The sequence below is a fragment of the Mus musculus genome, chromosome 14 (genome assembly GCF_000001635.26).
Source record: "Mus musculus strain C57BL/6J chromosome 14, GRCm38.p6 C57BL/6J".
NCBI lineage: Eukaryota > Metazoa > Chordata > Mammalia > Rodentia > Muridae > Mus > Mus musculus.
Genome location: NC_000080.6, coordinates 46,418,367 through 46,438,194, shown reverse-complemented (window position 1 = coordinate 46,438,194; position 19,828 = coordinate 46,418,367). Strand labels below are relative to the sequence as shown.

General features: G+C 43.9%; 4 annotated features.

Moving 5' to 3' along the window:
* Window positions 1,178-1,644: an enhancer, noted in NCBI's record as "ECR2". NCBI's record gives its function as "enhancer in posterior lateral plate mesoderm" and the evidence as "EXISTENCE:transgenic organism evidence [ECO:0001131][PMID:19159624]".
* Window positions 1,192-1,587: an enhancer, noted in NCBI's record as "CON3.8 fragment". NCBI's record gives its function as "enhancer in forelimbs, hindlimbs, orofocial region" and the evidence as "EXISTENCE:transgenic organism evidence [ECO:0001131][PMID:22701669]".
* Window positions 1,257-1,281: a protein binding site, noted in NCBI's record as "WTPitxBS". NCBI's record gives its function as "promotes enhancer activity" and the evidence as "EXISTENCE:protein binding evidence [ECO:0000024][PMID:22701669]".
* Window positions 1,418-1,442: a protein binding site, noted in NCBI's record as "WTMsxBS". NCBI's record gives its function as "promotes enhancer activity" and the evidence as "EXISTENCE:protein binding evidence [ECO:0000024][PMID:22701669]".

The following is a 19,828-nucleotide window of genomic DNA, read 5'->3' as shown; positions in this document are numbered from 1 at the left end:
GCAAGCTAGGCTTGATGGTGTGTTCTGGTTTCCTCACGCACTAGAGAGGCTAAGACAGGAGGACCAGTTGAACTCAGAAATTCAAGGCAACTTAACACATACATACACACACACACACACACACACACACACACACATATACACACACACACATGCCCCAGCTAGAGTATCTATTACACACAGGTTCTCTTGGCTGAATTCAGATTCCATGTTTGCTTACACACTTTGAGAACATGGGTGACAAGAAGCCCAGCAGGGAGGGACAATACACCCTGTGTTAGCAAACAGGCGATCTCATTGGCTTGCTTCCAGGGACCTAGCAATCTCCAGGTACATGCTGTGGGTAAAATGGTCCCCCAACCATCTCTCTCTCTCTCTCTCTCTCTCTCTCTCTCTCTCTCTCTCTCTCTCTCTCTCTCTCTCTCTCTCTCTCTCTCTCCTCTATGGGTCTCTCTCTCTCTCTCCACACACACACAGGCAGCCCTCTCCTGTTTCCTCTGTCCCTCTGTCTGCCCATATGCCTCTGTCTCTTTTTCATGTCCTTACTCCAAGACCTTCACCACTCCCCCCCCCCACCAGTAAACTTCTTACACCAGATCTGTTGTGTGGCATAATTTCTCAAGGGAGCACCTTAGCATTGGCCTGCTAAAGGTACTCTACCCCTCCCTCACATTTTATCTTTTCACCCTGTATGTGAAATCACCACTCTGTAAGACAGAACAGGCTGGACGCCATCTTTTTTGTAGAAGCTGAGGATAGTCAGGGTCTTACAGGACATCTAACACTTAAAAAAAAAAAAAAAAAAAAAGAGAGCCCCAAAGCTGAGATAAGCCATCACCATGGCTCACAAGGCTGTTAAACCGAAAAGGACCCTACTCCAGTTGTTCAAACACACCAAACCATTAACAGACACTTCTCAAAATCAAATGCAAGTTCACATTAAGCTTCCCCCTTAACGACACAATCACAAGGAGCCACATAAACACAGGGGAACCTTAGCACCCAGCCAGCGTGAATGCTGCCACCCACAGATTCAGACCTGCACTGACTTCTTTTTAAGATTTAGTGTGAAAGAGAGAACCAGCTTTCAGGTTGGCTCGTCCTTGGTGTGTGAACTCAGCAAGTGCTCCCCGGAGGGCAGCGCGCTGGTGCTGCTCTGTAGCCCTGGCCAGCAGACCCCTTCTGGGGATGAAAGTAGCATCCTGGAAAGGCTGCCAGGCTTGCAGAACTGAAAACTGAGAAGCTCTGCTTCCCAAAGTTCCCTACATAATCCTTACCGTGAAGAGCCCTCTTCTCCCAGCCCTCTCGCAGGACAGCAGTGAGTGTTAGCATTTTTGGGCTGCTTCGAATTCCTTCCTGCCTGCTTTTGAGCACATACTACATTTTAAAACTTGTTGGTTTCTTTCATGTTTTATTTGACCCTATGTAATTGCATTCCTGAAGGAGTAACAGGCCCCCCTAGTGATTTACACCCTGTATTAAATGTCAGTTTTGAAGAGACACAGTTAACAGTTTGGTTTAACCTCCTGCCTTCCCTCTCTCTGTTACTCAGGGCTGAAATTTGTGTTCAAGCTCTGAGGAGTCTAAGGGCAGGAGGAAAAGATCAAAACCAGTTAGCGCAGGGGCAAGGCTGAAAGGAGACTCAGAGTTCCCCCGGGAAGCCACCCAGCCGGAACAGAAGGAGGCCCCCTTTCTTAAGTCATGCTTGCTGTCTATTTAGCCCTTTAGAGAAGATGTGAATCAGAACCACATCTGAGCCTGGAGTGAGTCTCAGCTGATAACTCAGCCTTGGGGAAAGCTAAAACAAGAGGAGAACTGTGAGTTCAAGGCCAGTTTGGGAAGCAAAGTGGAACCTTATCTTTAATGACAAGGAAACAACGAGCACACACACACACACACACACACACACACACACACACACACAAACACACACTGCCCCAACCAAGACAAGCTGGAGTTCTGTTTCTATCCCACCCCCTCACGTCTGCTACACACACACACACACACACACACACACACACACACACACACACACACACACACATTTCAGTTCCTGAGACAGCAACAACTGCCATAAACCATGAGTCTATTTGAACTTCTGGGGACCCAGTAAATAATGAACCGCTTTGATGCAGTCCAGGGAGAAAATACAGTCTTAGTATTTTGCATCATTGAATTTTATTTTATTTTATTTTATTTAACATTTTATTTTATTTAACAACTGCTGTTATGGTTAAAATATTTCACTTGCCTTGGAAGATTGACTTAAAATATATACAGTAGCTACTTAACCACATAGGTGAGTTGATCTCTCAGGAGCATCTAAATAACTCGGGATGTAAGAGCATATTTCCTGTGATCCTCTGAGTGTGTACAGGCATGTTTGTGTTGAAAAAACTAGAAAGATCCTGTGTGAGAACCTGACAGGCAACCGAAGTAGCCATTATTATTACTCAGAAATCCACATTAAAACTGTGAGACCAGAGACATTAGAACGTTGCCTTTGTGAAGCACAAACAGTTGGTTTGTCACTTGGCTCAACTCTTCCCAGTCTGCCAGCTTTCCCTGATGACCAGAGCGCGAGGCTTGATTTAAAATGACTGCAACTTTATACCAAGGAAAGAAGGAATTGGGAAATCAGGAAAATTATTCAGTTCTCTGCCAGGGCAAAGGTGTGACCTAGTTTGATCATATCAGCTCCTGAGATCTTTAATCCCCAGCTCACACTCCCAGGCCACTTAGAAGCCATTAGCTAAAGCTATTTAGCCTGGAAATGTGTATCTGCAAGGAGAAACGTTCACAGGAACTCAGGAGATGAAGAAGGTTGGTCCTTTGTGCATTTATGGATCTTGGTCTCTCTTCCTAAATCATGTAAGGTGATTTATAAAATCTGTACAAGAGCTGGGCAGTGGTGGCTCAATCCCAGCTTTTGGGAGGTCCATTCTAGTCTACAGAATGAGGTCCAGGACAGCCAGGGCTACACAGAGAAACCTGTCTTAATAATAATAATAATAATAATAATAATAATAATAATAATAATAACAACAAATACAAGAAAGCAGCAGCTGAGGGCAAAGGGAAAAAATGAAGACAAGAGAAGCAAGACTCTTATCAGAGAGCAATATCCCTGAGGGACCTGCAAAATGAAAGGCTCATCTGTCACCACTCCTGCAGCCATCAGTAGCTGATGTAAGATGGATACACAGATTCTTGCAGGCTGCTACTATGGGAAGCCATTGTAATACTAACTCCTGCAAGTAGATCCTGTCTACCAGAAAACTGTAAAAGGAAAAAACTTAAAATTCGCCTTCCATTCACAGTAAATACCCTCTTATTCCACATAGTGTATTATCGTTCTTGTTATCATTGCAATTTCCACCGTTATTTTATTGTCAGAAGTCTCATGACAGTGTTGTGGCACTAGAACAGTCAACTGTCTGTGGGTAAAATGCCTCACAATTAAGAAGGCCCAGAGCAGGGGTTTTTGGTGATTTTTTTAAAAATCTGAATCTTTCTCCCTTTTTTTTTCTTTCTTTCTTCCTCTCTTTTTCACACTCACATTTTTTATCAGAGAAAACAACTAGTTCTAACCATATTGAAAGGGCATGCTCAGAGGGGCGTGGTGGCACACACCTTTAATCCCAGAATTCCTGAGGCAGAGCAGGCAGAGAGCCCTGTGAGTTCATGGTCAGAGAGGTCTACATAGTAAGTTCCAGGACAGCCAGGGCTATGTTGAGAGACCCTGTCTAAAAAAAAGAAAAAAGAAGAGAGAGAGAGAAAGAGAGAGAGAGAGAGAGAGAGAGAGAGAGAGAGAGAGAGAGAGAGAGAGAGAGAGAGAATCCACTATGTGAAAGTTCAAGAGAATTTGTATCCACTGCCAATAATTCCCTGGCAAGACTTTGAAACTCTCTGATCTCAAAAACAACATTGTAATTAGCATCATGCAGAACTAATTGCCAGATTTCAATATGCACTCTCCAAGTGGCTGAGAGGTGAATTGCAGAGGTGTTAAATCTGGGCTCAGATCCTGTCTCTCATTTACCTGTCACCAGGAAGGATGCCTGAGACTCTTGTAACTTCCATTGTCTTACAGTAAAAAAAAAAAAAAAAAAAAAAAAAAGGCTACAGTAGTTCTCATAAAACTGTAGGAGTAAAATAAGATACTGTATGCTAAGAGATTAACATGTGTAAGGGAGTGGGGTGTTAAAATGAGGTATTGCATGCTAAGAGATTAATGTGCGAATATGTATGGGGTGGGGTGGCAAGTACTGGAAAAGTGTTGGTAATTATATTTATAAACATCATTTCCCCAGCTAAAACATGTTTTTGCACTTTTTGGTGGTTTGTTCTAATGGTTTTGTGATATTGTTGGGCTAATCAATACCAGTGTTTCCATATCTTGGCTGACAGGGAAATAAAGCCACATTTTAACTACAGGGGGCCAAGTTGGTGTTTGATACTTGCTACTTAGATCAAACCTATTACTTTGTAAGATGTGGACTTGCTTCTCTCCACTAAGAAGGTCCCTGTCATTTTAGGATGAATTTCTTTTAAGTGTCTCCACAGGTCAGGCTAGCAGCAAGCCTAAACTAGTAATCGTTACCTCCTTGTTTCAATTTGCAGATGAGTGTGGAACCTTACCGTTTGCCACTGATCTATTCCCTGCCTCTGCCCACTCCATTTCCTGCCTTTTATCCTTTCACTATTACCTAGGTATCTTCACTAGTTAATGTTCTTAATTAGCATTTTTATTTTGTGTACTTCTAGTCTTATAAGTACATAGTTATCTAAATATTTAATCATCAATAATTATTTGACATTATTTTGTTAGTATTATTTACAAGGTCTATTATGTCCAATACTTATCTTTGTTATATAATCACACAAATAAGAGTATCTTATTTAACATAAAAATCCATCCTATAAAAAAATTATGTTTCTTGAAGTTAATGCAGAGAAATAAAGGAAAGAACATTTTACAATATTTCCCACAAGTGGGGACTTTTTGTTACCTATTTTTCATTTATTATAAATTAAATTATAAGTTATACATTTTTACAATTTATTAGTGCATGCTAATTATATATGTTGGTGGTACTCTAACATTTCTCCCCACAGAGGTAGTTCTGGTCAGGCCTGCCTCCACCAACATCAACTGTCACTGTTCTGCAAGTTGAACTTACAGTCTCTGCTTGCAACAGAAGATGCAGTCCCTGTCTCTCAGTGTCTGGTATATTTCACATAAAATAATAGCTTTTCACTCTGTGTGTCCCAGGTTTACTTTATCCATTCATCCATTGATGGGCAACATGGTTGATGGTTATAGGTCCTAACTGGAAATAATAATGGCTAACCTTTTTCATCCTTTTGATATCCAAGTATACATAGAGATTTTTGCATAAAAATACTACACTCCACTTTCCTCCTTCTCTATGTCTTAAGCATCTCTCTGTGTCACTAAATGCTCGTCTGTGATATAATTTCAGTTTACAAATAGGCATGGCTGTACTGTCATTTTTGATAATGTCCTTTTAGATTGTTTGGTTGATGCTTTTATCGAAACTGCCTAATACAGGTGTAATGACTAATCTGATGCCTACTTCCCTGCTTCATACATGGATTTTACAGATTTTACATGGTGTTTACAGAATAGCCGTCATAGCAAGGGGTGCAGAGAAACCTCCACCCAGCCTTCATCTATGTGCTCAGCACACACATGCAAACACGCGCGCATGCACACATGCGCACACACACAGACACAGACACAGACACAGACACAGACACACACACACACACGAGTTGGGGGGCTGTCTAAACAATATTCTCTGGTGATTTCTTGTCTGCTCTTTTTCTTGGAAAAGAAATCCTGAACCACACAGTGGATTTACTTCCTGATCCACAGTGAGTTTTTACTCTTGGTTCAAACCATGGCCTGAGAGTCAGGGTTTCAGGAAGCAGGGCTGTGCTGTGTGGTCGAGCAGCATGGCCGTGTTAAATCCTGTGTGCACCGACATTGACTGCTTCTGTGGCACAGTTCCTACATCCACGAGGACTCTCAAGTGGAGCAGTGTGGACTTAAATGTCAGCTCTGCTGTGCATACGAGCTGGAGACCACAGGTTTCTTGACTTTTCTGACCCTGACTTTCCCACCTGTCTTCATTTGAATACAATAGCAGTACTGACCCCATAGGATTGCTAGAGAAATTAATTGAGTTGATTTAAAAACACTTAAAGGCATGGTGATGTAACCCTGTAATCACAGCACTTGGGAGGACTAGGTACAGGCAGGGAGTTCAAGACCAGCATGTGCTACATAATGAGTCTAGGCTACTCTAGGCTACAGAATGAGACTCATAACTTAAACAGCAATCACAAGGTATTAGTAATAATACATTTTAAAACCACTTAAAACAGTCCCTGCCATAAAGAAAATGTATTTTTGTTAAATGACTATAATGGAATTTGCTGGAAATCAAATGGCTGATCAAAGAGAATATAAAAACATTGAGACTTCAAATATATATGAGTAAATAACTACTCATCCTAGTTCCTCATCCCTTGCAAAAATTTGAGCCTCCATAGTTTTTCCTCTCAAGAGGAGAAGTGGCGTCCTTCGATTCTGGACACCATCCTTCTTTAGCTAGAGTGTGTGGGTTGGAGAAGCTTTGTCAAGTAATGAAGAAAGACACAGTCTGTTAGCTTGAGGAAAGAGATATGCAACAAGGCTCTGCTTGGCAGAATTTTCCCTCAGAATCGGGGAAGGAGAAAGGTACGGGTGCTCCATGCAGCGGGCAGGTGGTCCTAGCAGGGACGGGGCAGTGAGAAGGTGAGAAGAGTCCTGGACCAGGCCTTTCCCTGGCCATCTCTCTTACTCAGCCCCACCCTCATAATGTTGCCACCTGCTTCTGGGTCTAAAACCCTGCCTCAAATTAGCAATTTTCTCAATTCTCTAATTGAGTCTGTGCTGGGCATGTTTGCCATTGGATGAATGGTTTTGCAAAAACTAGGTGTTGCCTAAAATACACACACACACACAGAGAGAGAGAGACACTATTAGTTACTTTGTGTCATAGTAACAATATTCCTGAAGGAAAACAATTTTAAGGAGAAAGTGATATCCTAGCTTACAGTTTCTGGTCACGGTAGCTGGGTCAAGCACTGTGGAATGATTCAGTCTGTTATGGAAGGAGCATGACACGCTCCTTATGATGATGGACTAACAGACTAGGAAGTGGGCAAACAGGACTGGAACCCCACCTCCAAGGGTCTACCTCCCAGTCAGGCTCAAACCCCCAAAGCCTCCCAAAATAGCGCCACCAGCTGGGAAACATGTTCAGAAAAGGTGCCTACAGGGGACATCTTGGATTCAAACCAACACACACACACACACACACACACACACACACACACACACACACACACACGCCACTGTCACTTTCTGCTTTTTACCATTTAGGGAAATGCATATGCAAGCCAAGCTCCACCACGTCCACAAAGATGGCTCTGCCCCCTCCTACCCAGGAGGACCTCTCCTGTAGCAACACAGAGTCTTGTCCTCAATCGTGTGGTGTCTATTTCTAGACTCATCATGGTGTTCTTTACCTCACTGTAGTGTATGTTCTTTCAAGCCAGCCATCACGTCTGGTGTTACCTACCGGCCTGGCAATTGTACAGCTTTAGCAAACACCTGCAGAACAATGAATCGATCGCAGTGTGACCTGCATGGAATCTATGTTTGAACCAAGCCACAAAATGAAGTAAATTTTTCCATGTCTTAGACCACCACAAGCTAAATTCAGAAGGGAGCAGCTACTGAAACCACTAAAAATAAATGGTGAAACCTGCCGAATGAAATATGGGAGAACAGACTCATAGCCAAGTATGCTGGTGAAGTGAGCCTGGCCTTCCTCAATGGGGGACAAAGGACATGAGGCAGGGCTTGAGGAGTTGGGGGGAAGGGTAAGTAAGTTGGTAAAGGTGAATAAAATTTTAAATGTGTCTATGAGACAGACCTTTTATACTTCTGAGCTGATACGTGTCTAGATGAGCCACCCTCCCCTTGACCCAAATCCCAAGGTGGTTTAAAAATTGCTGAATTTTTCCTGTGGAACTCAGTCAAGGCTCATCACCTTGGTTCCCTTGGAAGCCTTTCACCTCTCAGCATCTTCCTCCTTTTCTGGCTTCTCTCTGTGATCCATTACACAGCTAGTATGAGATATACAAAAAGTAGCCAACCTTGTGGCAGTGATTTAAGAATGGCTTCCTTTGAGCTTGCTGCAAGCTGCTATTGGTGGGTCAGTGTGCAGAACTGTATTTTTAATTTTTTTCAATGCCTATTTTTAATGATGGTTCTTAAATGCTTTAACCTCCCTTGTACTCCACCACCCACCAGAGGTAGTGGAAAAGGAAGGATGGGTTTGGGGAGGGCATGGGTTGAGTGTGGTTGGGGGGGGCGGGGTGTGAACTTGTTTAGAAAGGTTCTTTGGAGCAACTCCCGTCTGTGTTGTCTGGAAATCGGCAGTTCAGTTCACGGGTCAGCAGCGGCAGCTAGATCCACCCACAAATATTTCACAGATACACCAGCAGTCCAGTTCGGTAGAGTCGGGAGAGCAAACATGAATCAGCAGGCAGCACTACCTAGCAGAGACAGCCAGGCCTCAGCCTAGGCTCACATCAGCAGGAGGCAACAGGAAGAACTCCAGGAGAAGTTCAGCAAAGACACAAGACCAACAAGCGGTTAACTATGCAAGCAAGCCAAACTTAGCCTCCTTACTCACTGTCTGTTCCTCCAAGCATCACGTGTTCTCCATGGCTCTGGCCTCAGCACTTGAGTCTGTCTCAGCTAACATCACTCTGCCAAACGGCCCAAATCCACAGAAGTGGCAACAAACAAACAAACAAACAAAAACAACAAAAACCTGCAGCACAGCACCAGCAGTATTTTGGTGTGTTTCTCTCTATGGAGTCCTGAAAAAATGGAGCTCAACTCTACAGTGTAAGGCTGGCCAATACATGCACATTGTTAGCAGAGTCTTTCATCGTGTGTCCTTTCACGTGCTTGCTTTAGCAGAGCATCCTCTTTCCTATGTCTGCTTCAGGAAAACACTCCTTCACGTGTTTGCTCCAGCAAAACACCATCCAACACAACTGACTTTGCAAAGGATCCTTAAGTTTCCACTTCACAGAATATCACATAGTTGTGTTAGACACTTTGTGGCCTAAGAACGTACAGGAGATAATCCATTGGAAAGGGGGAAAGCTTTAGGCTTTGGCAGTTCACAGTCCAGTTGTCCTCAGTTCTCAGGCCTATGGGAAGACAGCCCATTAGCAACAACATGAGATTTTTAAACCAGTTACCTCGTAGCTGGGATGCAAACAAGACATATCTGTAGACAAGGATCCCAAAGTTGTCCTCAAGGGAGTGTCCCAGAGAACCACAGCTTGCTGCCAGAGCTAGTCTCTTTTAGTCTTCTACCTATTCCCAAGAGCACCATCAAGGTTCAAGTCGTGACCCATGAGTCTTGGAAGACATTCCTGGTCCAATCTATTGCAGGTGTCCATGGTTAATATGGACCCAGTCCTGCGTGGCTGAGCTTTGACCAAGGGCTGCCTTTCTCCCTTGAGGAAGGATTCCACTAGAATGTTGCAGCCTGTAAATGCTGGAAACATTAGACCATGTGATAATGTGATAACATGCTTTATTTTAGGATGAAAACTTAAAGTGTGTGGAAGGAGGGAACCAGATGTTTTAAATGCCCCTTTACTTTTATTTATTTATTTATAATTTTATGTTTTTAGAACAACAGAATCAAACCTCAGGTTTAATTTTTTTTTCCTCCTCCCCATCCTTACCAGGGAGGCGAAAATGTTCTTCCTCATATTGGCAAGTGACTGAAAAGGGCTATTGTCTCTGGAGATGATGCTGGGGCGGGGGAGGGGCTGGGTGACTCCAAGAGCTCTGTTGGATGGTATCCTTGAAGTAGGGAACTTTGTGTATAAATAGGGAGGATTGAAATGGATCTAAGTTGATTCTTGTTTCTTTGGGAGTACTTAAGAAGCATCATTGCTATCAAGAGGAAAGAACGGCTGATAGAGGGTTTATCTTTTATAGAGTATAAACTATTACAGAGAAATGAAAACCATCCCTCAGAGCACCTGAGAACGCCCCTTAGGAGTGCCAAGGCCCCCCTGGCAGTCTGCTTATTCCAAAGAACACTGAAAAGACTTGAGTGTAGGAGGGGCCGTGGGCATGCGCGCAGGGGGTTGGGGGGAGTGGTTTCCTTTGGGACTCAATACTTTCTGAAAAATGGAAGTCTTGTTCATCAAAAATCTCACTTATATTCATGTATTTGTAAGCGAGATGACATGTAATAGTTACACGATGATTTTTATTTTTCAAGGATGTGGAAGCTTTACAAATAGTAAAATTCAAAGTTACCGCTGAAAGAGACGGACGCTTCGGAGAAAGCCTGACCTTGCTGGACCCCAGATTGCTTCCCAAGCACTGAAGCCACTGGGCCACACACAGGCCATTTCCAAACCGACGGTTCCACAGGGGTCGTTCAGCTGGCCTGGTATAAACACCCCACCACTTTTCCCTTTCAACAAACTAACACAGCTATTACCGTCGAAGATGGGAATTTTTAAATCTCCATTTTAAGATACTTCAGCATGGCGGTCTGTCTACTGGAAGGAACGTAGGATTCGGGAAATCTGCAGCTGGAGACCGTTCTGAGCATGCGTCTTAGTGAGTGGGAACCATCGAGAGCATCGGGCGTGATCTAGCAGGACTGACTCCTACTACTGAGAGGATTTGGACTTGGGAGGAATGAAGTGACTGTGATCATTAAACCAGCCAGCTGGCTCTCAGCCTCTCGGCTTCCTTTGGCCAGTGAAGAGTCTATGACTTTGTCACTCTAAGGCACAGGAGTTGGGGCAGGTGACAAGACTCAGAACTGGTCCTGGGTGTGACAGAGATCTGGGGCTGCTTGAACAAGCAGAAGACAAGAGTTTTGATTGTCCTACTTAGGCAGACCAGGGCGGGCAGGGAGGTTGCTGAGGGATCTGTACACTCTCAAAGGAGTCAGCAAGTCCTCTGAAGTCAGAAGCACATTTTAATGTGTAGGAGAACATCCGTGTTGTTCTAGAGTACGGTAATTCCAAAGTTTATCAAAGCATCGTTGTTGATGGAAATATTAAAAAACAAACAGACAAACCTGTCAACTCTCAGCACTCCTGCTTCTCTCAACCTGCCAACTCCCCTCCCTGCAGGGCAGGACATCTCTCTTGTGATCCTGCCTCTGGCAGCGCTTTCCAACTAGCCCCCCCTCCCCCCGCCAAGCTACCTCCCCCCATCATGTCTGACTCGCTTATCCCTGGAGCCGCTAGTTCCCTCTCCGCCATCACCATCAGCGGTCCCACATTCCAGAAACCAAGTAAAGCAAAACTCTGGAAACCTATAATGAATCAATCAGATTTATTTATCAATAAATTCTCAATTTACAAGATGCCAATACAATACTTTCAGAACCAATTGGTAATGGTAAAAGTTTTATCCCAATTGTTCTAACCTTATGATATTATAGCTACCTGTGGTTGGTTAAAGCCATGCTGATTCACGTCTGCCTCTATTTTTCCTTCTTCCTTCTGCCCCTTGGAGGCTCTCTGTCCTTGCAACTCTTAGCTCTCCCACCCTTTTCTCTGTCCAATCACAGGCCTCCTGCTGCCCTAAAGTAATTGGACATGGAAAATCCTGCAACATATTGTGACACCCCAGACACAGATGCATTTTTCTAGAAGGAAAACGTCAGCAGAATAATTTACTTCATTTGATATTCCTTTATGCAGACATTTTATTCCTTAAAAATACAGACCACAGAGGGGCTGGAAAGATGGCTTAATGGTTAAAAGCTCTGGTCACTCTCCCAGAGGACTCAGGTTTAATTCCCAGCACCCACATGGCAGTTTACAGCTGTCTGCAACTCCTCTCCCAGGGGGATCTACTACCCTCTTCTGGTCCTTTTGGGCACAGCATGTATATGGTACACAGACTTACATTTTGGCATACACATGCTCATGAAATATAAATAAATAAATAATAAAAGCAGAACACAGGTTGATAAGAGGAGTCATTGGGTGAAAGTACTTGTCACCAAGTGTAATCACTTGGGTTCAGTTCAGATCTCAGATGGCAGAGGAGAGAATTGACTTCCCACAGCTGCTCTCTAACCTAGACACACACACACACACACACACACACACACACACACACACACACACACACACACACACACACACCACACACACACAGAGTAAGTACATATAATAAAAGCTATAGGACAGTATTTTAACTTTCTCAGACTCAATATTTCATATTTTATGTGAAATAGTCTTCTGGTTACAAATGAAAATCTCTGCACAAATAAAATTGTCATATTCTATTTCATTAAATTAGAATTCAGGATATTTTAAACAAAGCATCTCAAAGATTTCTTTGAAGAAAAAAATCTCAGCCTCTTCCAGATAATGCTTCAGGAGTACAATGGGCCAAGGTTTTGCTCAATGGGATGTAGGTAAGAATTCTAGTCACTCACCTAGGGCTAGAGAGATGGCTCAGCAAGCAGTTAAGAGCCCTGACTGCTCTGCATTCCCAACACTCACACGGTGGCTTCCAACTGTCTATAACTCCAGTTCCAGGGGATCTGGTACTTGCACACAGACATCTATGCAGGCAAAACACCAAAGCACATAAAAATAAATAAATCTTAAAAAAAAAATCTAGTCTGTCACTTAAGTCTACATTTAAAATGGGATATAGGGTCAATGGAAGAGATAAAATGCATATTAAAATGTTCACTTAAACCCAGAAAGAACAAGAAGGGGAGGGGTAGAAAGCAATAGCAAGTACGGTGACTAGGACCTTCTGGCAAGACAGTAGAATTTATGCTAATGATATCCCTAATCTAAATGTAAGTAATATCCAAACACACCATTTAAAGATTTAGACTTCTGAATGGTGTGTGTGTGTGTGTGTGTGTGTGTGTGTGTGTGTGTGTGTGCGCGCCACACGTGTGCAGGTGACTACAGAGGCCAGGAGAGATCATCCCATGTCCTAGCATTAGAGTCACAAATGATTGCGGGCCACCGAGATGGGCGTGAGGAAGGGTCCTCTGCAACAGCAGCGAGGGTTCTTCACTACTGAGCCGTCTCTGCAGCCCTCACCCCAACCCCCAAATACATCATTAAAAACAAGTCCAGAGATTACCTAATTGAATTAAAACAAGGCCCGGCTACACATCATCTAGAACAAACCCACGTTAAATCGGAAGACTTGGATGGAAAGCAGGACAGAACAAGATCTGATGTGAGAACACAGAGTGGAAGCATGAGTGGTTGGTTATACTCAGACCAGTGGACCCCAGAGTACTAAAGATCACAGGGGTGGCTGCCCATGGTGAAACACCACCGTAATCCCAGCACTCAAGAGGCTGAGGCAAGAGGATCAAAAGTTCAAAGCCAGCCTGGGCTACACAGTAAGAGCTTGTCTTAGTCAATCAATAAATGTAAGTGTAAAGAGACCTTTTCTTGAGTCAGGGTCAGGCTATGTAGCTCTGGCTGCTCTGGAACTCACTGTGGAGACGAGGCTGGCCTGCCTTTTTCTCCCTAGTGCTGGTATTAAAGGCATGTGCCACTATTCCCAGCTTAGAGAGACTTTCTTTTTCAGTGACAAAGAAGTCAGTTCTCCAAGAACACATAACAACACTAAACTGTACATTCCTAACAACAGACCTTCAAAACAAGCAAGACAAAGACTGACAGAAAAAAGCACAGAAAGGTTGGGGAAACGGCTCAGTCAGTATAGTGCTTGCCCTATAGGAGAGAGGGCCTGAGGAGTAAGCTCCACTCACCCCCATAAAAACCTAGGTGCAGAGCCTGGGCTTGGCTCAGTGAGTAGAGGCACCTGCCAACAAGCTTGATGACCTGAGTTCAAAACACACAGCGGAAGGAAAGAATTGAATCCTGCCAATGGCCGTCTGGACTGCACAGGTTCACAGTGGCATATGCACAGCCTTTCCACCCCAAACAAATAAAGGATTGTAATTTGGGCCTGGCAGGAGTTGGGGTGGAGAGGGAGAGCTGCTGGGATGGGGGAGAAAACGCTGGGGGCAAGGGCACACACTGTCATCCCAGCACTTTGGAGGGGGAGATAGGAGCATGCCTAGGCTGAGTTGGTCATCTGGTCTAGCCTAGAGAGCTAACTAACATAAACCATGCTCTGAGCTATAAAACAGATCTCATCGACATGAAGGGATGAGAAATCACATAAAATCTGTCAGGAGAGCATGATGGAATTAATGTGGATGAAGAAGAGAAAGCTATCTGGAAAAGCCTAAGATATTTTGAAGTTAGAAGACACATTTGCAAGTACCATGTAGGTCAAAGCGGGAAGGGAAGACCTACCTAGAGGGACACCAGGACAGGGTGTGGCCCAGAGGAGCTGCCATAGCTTGTCTGTAAAATAAAAACAGAAGCCAGGTCCTCAGGGCCCCCAGGGAGAGGCGCTTAGACATGAGGCTTAGGTAAGAGAGGAGATGACTGAGGACTGGGGCAGAGTTGGGGGTCCAAGACCCTGCGGAGACCCTATCTCCCCAGTGTTCCACAACTGCTCAGCTTCTCTTCTTCTATGTGACCTCTTTACAGAACATAGTAGCCACAGTGCATCGGTTCCCAGGAAGAAAAAAGCCAAAGGGCAGGGCCCAATTTTCAGGATACAATGCTAAGTTCTTTGTATTTGATCTCTTCCTTCCAGTATTTAAAGTACCCTCTGCTTTCCCCCACTGAAGTTAAATCTCAAAATGAAAACTATGGCTTGTTTCCTATGAGGCAGACATTGTGCAAAGCATTTTGAAAATTTCATTTTATTTAATGGACACACACACACACACACACACACACACACACACACACACATCACACACATATATCCCTCCTGTCAGAGAAGTATCCTTACCCCTGTCATGGGGGGATAAATGAATATGCAAGAAGATTAAATAGGTGAACAGCCTATAGACAGGAAAGCCGGTACTTTGTTCCTATTTTGTTTGATAGAAGTGGAGCGTAATGAGAAAGAACATTTGGTGTCAACTTCAGACCACACACACACATGAATGAATAGACACACACTTTCAGACACATATGTACCCCATTCATATGGAAACAAATACAAACAGGTACTACACACATACACACACACACACACACACACACACACACACACACACACACACACACACACACCAATAAAACCATCTATGAAATAGTTCAAGGCCCAAGGAAATTTGGGACAAAATGTTGACTCCTTTTCAAGACCCTCACTAAGTGTACTTTCCCCATGAATCCAAAGAATGAACCTTTGCTCTCACCAAACACTGAGTAATGACTGCTTAGCATTCACTGCATTTTAGGTAGTGCACAGACCGTCGTTTGTATGGAAACATCTCAGGATCTCCTTGACAACAGGGATGTGGTCTGGTTCATCTTTCTCTTTGGTCCTTCCCTGGTACTCCATGATTGGCAAAGGAGTTCAGTGACAGTTGGGTAACACTGGAAACTTGGCTGGCACTAAAGCAATGTTTGTTAGGTTGGGCCAAACTGAACTGATATGAGAAGATTGGGCCCGCCCAGGAGAAAGGAGAAGCTACCCTGAGGTAGTGCCATGTATCTGAATGGAAGGCAGCCCTGTGGTGCTGTTTGAGAGGTAACAAAAGCTTATTGAGTCTATTGGGGTGCAAATAATTCTTTAGGAAATATGATCTGGCCAGCCTTCATATCCTAGGCTCCAGTTGCAGTCTGTCTCAAGGGCAGAAGATCTCTAAGAACCACGTGGGTTGCTTGACTTGCATAAGTTTGTGTGAGCTAAAGCCAACTTTTTAAAATGGCCCGTGTTTTACTTGTTCATTCAATCCACTGAAGTTGAAAATGATACACGTATGCTCAGTTCTGTTATGTGCCAGACAGAGCAGAGCCAAGAAGTCAGATGCAATCTGTAGGGTAGCCATAAATCTTGAAGGTCTGACCCAAGAAGCATATCTCCAGTGCAAATGAGCACATGGACACACAGGGACACTCAAGCACACAGGAATCCCCAACATATGCACAGCCCCAGACTGTCTTTGTCAGAATTCACGTTCTCAGACATAGACATGTGTCTGCATAATGTCACACATACTCTGCCAGACATGGTGTCTTACATATTCACATACACACACACAGAGACTCACACACACGCACTCACACAGACTATATAAATACACACACACACACACACACACACAGATACAGATACACAGACACACACTCACATACACACTCTCATACACACAGAGACACACAGACCATACACACACAAATAGATACAAATACACACAAAGACACACATACAGACACATACACACACTCACAAACACTTATAGTGATTCCTCTGTCAACTGTGCTGCTGTCTGGGGACAGTGACCAAAAGGGATGGGCATTATCACTATAAGTGAATGGCTTTCAGTATCTGACTCCTAAACCTGAAGTTTCTCATTTTTAGGCTAGTCTGTTAAAATCTCCCACAGTGTTTAAAATGTCTTGCATGGAAATTTAGAGACTCTGACTCGGCATGTCTGGGCAGAGCCTTGAGTTCTTAAATCTTCATTTGACAGCCAGATCAATAAGAGGAGACCTTTGGATCTAATGACATGACTGCTTTTTAAGGTCAAGTAGAACTACTTACATTTTAGCATTGAACCAATGAGACCTCAGTGGATTTTGTAGCTTAGACATGGAGGTCTCTGTAGCCTGGTTGTCTTCTTCTGGAGGCTCTGGTGTGGCTCCCACATTTCCATCATAGGGGCTAACTTGAGGAATACCCTGACACAGTTATACCTGGATAAGCATAGATGTTCACAAATAGTATAGGTCAAGTGTTCTTCTTCTGAAATGTGTGGGACAAGAAGCACTCTGGCTTTTAGATATTTTGATTTGGAGATATTTATATTTATACAATGAGATATCCTGTTACTGAGTTCTAGGCCTAAAGATAAAATGTATTAATATCTCCTATTTGCCTTGCATCTGTAGACTAGTGGTAATTTTACACAGTGTTTTCAGTGGACCTGGCTCTGTATATGGATGTATGTGTTTGTATACATGTTTGTGTGTCTGTATGTGTATATGTGTTTGTGTTATGTGTTATGTGTAAGTGCATGTGTATATTTGTGTATACATACATGTAAATGTTGTGTGTGTGTGCACATGCACACTCGATTGTGTAGGCCAGATGAATACATTAAATGTCTTCTTTCATCTCCATTTTACTTCTTGAGATAGGGTTTCTCATGGAACCTGGAACTCACAGATTTAGGTAGACTGGTTGGTCAGGGAGCCCTGGGTCTCCTCCTAGCCTCACCTCCTTAGTGTTGGGATTGCGGGTATACCCTTAGTTGTTACCTGGCTTTTTAAGTGCTGCTGCGGATCCAAATTTAGATCCTCTTTTAGATAGCTCTTTACTGAGCTATCTCTGGACCCTGAACTTGTGCTCTGCTTAGAGCACATCACATGAGGCTACAGTGGAACTTTCCTTAAGGACATTTTAGGCTTTTAAATTTCTAGTAAGAGTGCTTTATTTACGTGTTGGCAGAGTGAGCATTTGAACACAAACTTTTCTTTTTAAAGACAAGATCTCATCATGTAACTCCAGTTAGCCTGGAACTCACAGCAACCCTCTTGCTTCAGCCTCCAGAGTGCCAGGACTATGGGCATGTGCCACCGCACCCAGCGGAACCCAAATCTTCTGATGCTGCCAAACCTAACATATGCGTCTCACTGAACCATAGGAGCCTCATAAGATGAAGTCTTCGTGGCAGTTGATAGTAAAACACTTGGCCTCGGAGCCCCACCTACCAATGATGATGGGAGAGCATCCCTTAAGAGGATATCACGGGGGATTCAGGCTCCTCATTAGGGAAAGGAAAAAAAAAGCAAATCACTTCCATCCAATTTCCAGGAAATGAGGACAGACAGACAGAAGATGGTACAAAAAATATAATGAATGTAACATGTAATGAATAACTATGTGTATTGCTCTTTCCTTGAGTCCAGATAGGTGGCTGAATTACAAAATTGATTCTCAGGATGGGACTTCAGCTCAATAACAGAGCAGTTGTCTAGCATGCACAAGACATGGATTTGATTCCCTGATATAGACAGACAGGCAGGCAGGCAGGCAGGCATGCACCCCCCGCCCTATGCCCAGGGGGGTGGGGGTGGGGGCGGGGAAGAAAGGAGTGGGAGGGAAAGAGAGAAGGGGGTTCTTGAATGAATGTAAAACTAACGATACTTTCCCCCCTCCTACATGTTTCAGATTCACAGTCTAGAGAGAGTCTTGATGTCTTAATTCATGACTATCCACGAAAGAATTTAGCTAGCAATTATTACTATGCTCTTAAATTTTCTTACTACAGTGTTCCTCTCCTCCCTGGGCTAAGACACAAACACCTGATGAGACCAGCAGCCAGCAGCGGAGAATGCTGGGAATGCCTGCAAGGGTAACTCATTATGTTTGAACTAAGCTCATAGTTTTGCCTGGATTCAGCCCAGGTCAGCTGTCCTTGACCTTCGTCAGGAGCCTGCAAAAGTCCCACGTGAGTCCCACGTTCTTTCCCAGCTGTGTAGCCAAAGCTCCAGTCCTCCGTGGGCCCCCACAGCCCCATCTCTACCTTTTCCACCTGATCGCCCCCCCCCCCACCGCGGGTTTTATAGTGAGTGTTTAATGCTCAGTCCTTCACAGTCTGCGGTTCTTCTGTCTTTTGTGCTGAAGTGAACTTATTTTGTTTTGTTAACGGCGGTTTCCAGGCCCCTTCCTTTCTTTGTATAACTGTTGTTGTAAGTACTCCATCCCAGAGCACTTAAAATGATTTCTAATTTCAAATCATGTCATTCTGATTTAAAATCCCACACTTAATTCAGCCATGCTTAATAACCATGCCCCCAAGGTATTTAATGTAATTGGAAAATATTTTGTTAGGGCCTCACTTCCCTAAAACCAATTCCAACACCACTCATTCAAGACGCCAAAATAGAAGCTTGATCTTCGAATTAATTAGGGATTAACACGGAATCTTAATTTTAAATGTACCAAAGGAAGGAAAACAATTTAGACCCCAGTGTACATCAAAGCAGAATTCCATCTGGCAAGGTACAATGGCTTTCGCTGCTGCCTAATCTCTCACCACACCCTAAGGCTTCCATGACTACCGCTCCAAGGAAGCCCGGACATCTCTGGTCCTACTTCTTCACCCATGGAGTTCTTGGAGGCTCTGTGGCTGGGATTTCGATAATTACAACTGTTTATAAACTCGCAGATGCTGGGGGGGGGCCCTAGCGGAATAATCTCTACTCTCTCCTCTAGCAGTGCCTTTGGCTGCCATTGATGAACGCAAGGCCTCTGATAACGAGAGCGGAAAACAGAAGGAACTGGTGTGGATTTGGCTTAGGGTTGCCCAGCTTGCCATTTCTGCAGTAGGAGAGGCTGGGGCACTGGGCCAGAGGCTGAAGAGAGAGCCAGTCTGAACAGGGTGGGAGAGAACGCAGAGGCCAGCAACCAGCTGCCTTCAGGGTTCAGAGCAGTGTCAAATGTCAGCACTCTGAAGCCAGGAGATTCCTGTGCACAGCCCTCTGGTAGGCAGGAGCTTACCTGCACTCTTCTCTTGTGCCACAAAGAAAAGGATTACGCACCGGCAGTGTTTCATTTTCAAATGTTTTTGTAGAGGGTTTTTGCCTCTCACCA